The sequence below is a fragment of the Amblyomma americanum genome, chromosome 1, assembly GCF_052857255.1.
Source record: "Amblyomma americanum isolate KBUSLIRL-KWMA chromosome 1, ASM5285725v1, whole genome shotgun sequence".
In the NCBI taxonomy this organism is placed as follows: domain Eukaryota; kingdom Metazoa; phylum Arthropoda; class Arachnida; order Ixodida; family Ixodidae; genus Amblyomma; species Amblyomma americanum.
Window position 1 is genome coordinate 87,353,235 of NC_135497.1, and position 3,971 is coordinate 87,357,205.

General features: G+C 47.6%; 1 long non-coding RNA gene across 1 annotated transcript; it reads right to left on the minus strand.

The window, feature by feature from the left end:
* Window positions 1-1,682: 1,682 nt before the first annotated feature.
* On the minus strand, window positions 1,683-3,361 carry LOC144133670 (uncharacterized). Its single transcript, XR_013315091.1, has 3 exons — window positions 3,275-3,361; window positions 2,430-2,531; window positions 1,683-1,766 (listed from the first exon to the last, which is right to left on the minus strand). It is a non-coding gene; the product is annotated as an uncharacterized LOC144133670 (long non-coding RNA).
* Window positions 3,362-3,971: the final 610 nt, after the last annotated feature.

The window sequence follows — 3,971 nt, forward strand, 5'->3', positions numbered from 1 at the left end:
GCAATGTTTGCATTTGAAATTGCTAAAGATAAATCTTTACAAATAAAATTTGGTCATATTCCCGCATGAACAGCACGTATAAACCTTGCCCTGGAAATTAAGGAGCCTGCACTCAACCGTTTTGGGCTCAAGGGTTAAAATATGCACGCATTCTCATCGCGGCAGATTCTTAACGAAGTAGCATTTCTAAGCCTTTCACTTCTCGAAAGAGCGAGGAAATGTAGCATTTTGCACACTGTGTCACCTGTGTGGAAATTACGTTATGATCCATAGCGCAGCAACAAACAGGGGACAAATACAAGCGCTGCATTAGCGCTTGTGTTTGTCCCCTGTTTTGTCCCCTGTTTGTCCCCACTAGCCCGAACCATCACCCTGTGTAGAAAGTTGCTTGCAGTTTTTGTGAAGAGAAATTCGACCTGCTAACACCGTTCTCACGAAACCATTCTCTGCGTTTCCTGTCTCTAATGAACGATTGACGTTGTCTAAGAAGCAGCGCACATTAGACTGCAACTTGCGGAAAAAACTGATTTAGAAAACGGTGATCAGCCGCAGCTGTCTATCATGATTAACTGGTCATGTTTTAAAGGTGGGGCAATGAGAAGAGTAGTGCTGACGACAGATTTAAGTCAGCTGAGCGAAAATGATAAGATACTGAAGGAGATTCCGAGGCCAGTTGCGACGCAAATCGCAAAGAGCCCTTAGACGCCAAGTTTGGACCAAGCTGCCTTGTTTGCTACGCAACGCAAAATCCGAAGGTACTGCCTCTTGAAATTCTACAAAGGCCCTCGAAGCTTGTCGTTGTTTGCAGTGAACCGGTCAAAGACGCTGCAGAGTCACTTCTGTTTCAATCGTTTGCATACACAGTTGAATGCCTGATAGTTTAAAGGCATTAATAAATTAAAGGTTAGGTTACCTTTAAGTTAAATCTAGGGGTAATGTTTTTTTTTATAGAAGAACTCTTTGCATATGCGTGTAACTGATTAATTCGCCCTCGTCTATAACCGGTCACTTATTAAATAAGGTGCACTTTTGCAGTTACTATGAAAGAAGTGAATAAAGTACTAGCTCTTAAATATCTTTTTTTTTCTAATGCATCAAGCGTTTAGTTCCACGAAAAGCTTACACTTACTTCCTCTTTTCGTAGCCCCGCCAACCGCAATATAATCGAAAACGGACGTTTGTGCAAAAAAAAGAAAAACACAAAGACGTAGCCAGAAACAAGCTGCTTAAATCTTCGCGACTAGGCTTTAAGGATTGTTGAACTCGATTGTGCAAGCTTCTGTGATTCTCCTATGTGAGTACTATTTTAGCGATGTCGCCTCATTCACCGTCTCCGATTTCCTGATTCGTGCCTCTCTTGCTCTGCCCAATGCCCTTACTCTGTACAAGAAAAAAAAAAAGCGGCTAGGCGCCACTGCTGTCCGTGGCGCTCAGGTCGTATGGGACCGCCCTCCCCACCTTAGATCTCCGCGTCGTCAGGAGCGGAGGAGTGGAGGGCTGTCTCACTGGCGCAGTGCATCCTGCTCGTTTGCCTGCGTGCCTGTGACAGTACTGGAGGGGATTTGTTTTGTTTGATTGGACGTCCTGCATGGTGCTCCATCCTCGTCGCCTTAGCTGCACTTGCTTTTGTTCGCACGGGATTAGGCGCGTAGGAGCCGTAACCGCTAATCTTCGAGGCTCACCTCTTTGGCTGCTTCCAAATCCTTGAGGTTAATGACGTTGATGTCTCCGAGCAGTACTGAGCCCTTGATGTGGTTCGGGTGTTACTGGACCAAGGGAAGCAAGGAGAGGGGGCAAACAAAGGAACGCCTCAGTGAGCCTGCATGAGCAACTGGCACGCGCGGACATATGCAGCAAGGGTGGCGGAAAGCCCTGCACCCGGCGGCCGCTGCCGACAAAACCCCTCTGGCTTGCCGGGTGCTTCGTGTGCGCGGCTTACCGGCTGGTCTCCGGTATACGCCTATATGGCAACCGGTGTTAACTTTGATTTCAAAAATACGTGCTTGTCTGACAAAGCCTTGATTGGCGAAGAGAAAAAGTAACTGCTGCGTTATAACAAACTTTTTTTTACGGCTGGCGAAGCCAAGGTAACGCGCGAAAAAAAATAGGTGTCATGTATTTAATAGCAGATAGCAAAGCCTGAAGCAAACGAGACATTACCAGAGCGATAAGAAGGATCGCTAGAGTAAGCAAATAGCACCACTGATGACTTAAAATCTGACGAGAATGGCCAATCACCGAAAGAAAATTGTAGGCTGAACATTGTACATTATGTGCTACCAAACAAACGCCGCTTAATCATTCGATTAATAAAAATGCCACCCAGTCGGCTATTAGGTACAGTGCCGCGGCTTTTGGTTACAGTCCAGCATGTGAGAGCGTCAGCGACGAAGAAAACAGTGAGCTCAATCAGAAAAAAGATGTATAACCTTGAGGAGGTCTTTCAAGAATCTCATGGATTCCATGGGTCGCTGCTGCTCAAATAGCAACAAGGCCAAGTTGAAGAGGGCGCTACGCAGCTTGGGTTGTACCTGCGACCGTAACATGCGAGAAAATCAGTGTGATTTGGAAAGTAAAAAAAAAAACTGCAGCCATGTACAACAATGGCGGACGAGGGTACTGTAAGAATGCATGCGCTTTTTCTTTGATTATACCGTTCTCCTTCACCTCAATGGGTTAAGCGTGATCGAACCAGAGTGCCAGAGCACGACCACGCGTTCTCTCTCCTTCGCGAATGTACAGACGCCTCTGCCTTTGACAACGTGCTCGTACGCAAGTGACTTTTTCACCGAGCCACTCAGGTGGGTTCGCAGAGGCCTGGCGCTTTGTATGCCATGCGATAATTAGCTGCGAACAGTCTCACTCCTTCCTCGGCCAGCAACTCCTCCATCTTTCTGAAGCCAACCTGGGCTCAGCCAACTACAGCTAATATGGCCAAGCGAAACCACGCGGGCTGATTTTCACCTCTTAGTGCGTCAGCGTCAAAACCACAGAGCAATAATTTTGCGACGAGTATGAGCTAGTGTGAACACTCATACGTACATGAAACGCATATCGGTGAGTGCAGATGTATGGGGTACTCATATCATTTATAGCGTTCATGCGAAGCGGCAACGCTAAGTGCTACCCAACGAGGGGAGGTGGCGGGCTGTAAGCGATAATTACTGAAAATTTCCTCCGCTGTTCATAACGTTCTTGATACAGTAGTGACGCGGGAGATGCTCTTTTTGTTATTCATTTATCTAAGCCTCTAATTACAATTTGAACTTCTTACCGGAGTTCCAATAGAAGCCCGTGTACTCTATCCAGGCTTTCTGCTTACTCGGTTTCTTTGCCTTCGTTTTCGATGCCCAGCTGGATGGCATGCCTAACCTGTAATCCTACCCAAGCGGTCACGTATACAGCATACACGTGCGTGGCCATGCATACAGTTGGCGCTTATTAAGTTCACTTTGTGTTTCCTTCATTCTGATGCAGCGTGGGTCTATGAAAACTGCGCTCGCGAAGAACACCATGCACGTGAGAGACGCCGAAAGCCATAAGTGTAGACATTAAACGGCATTCCTGCATTCACTGCCAGTCTTTCGCCCTATACCGGGGCGAACAAGCCGTAACAACAGCTGCGCTATGCAACCCACATCTAGGTGGTTCGCCAGTATATGCTTCACCTGTCAAACCGCCGTTCACACTGCACACTGAAACCACATCTTGGCCCCCTTTTAGCGAATACCGGAGAAAAGAAGGACGAACTCGTTTAAATATCGCGCACACGCGACCACGTGTCCTCGAGCCGCTTTCGGCGCAAGCCACCGAACGAACGTGCCACGCCCGCTCAGAATTACCTCTGCAGGACCGGAAGCTTTGCATCTCAGCTACCTTTTGTGACCGAAGTCGCACTGGGCTGCCTCTGAGTTTAGGACAACGACATGGTGACTCACCACGCAGTCAAACGGAAGCAGACAGCGCCAACG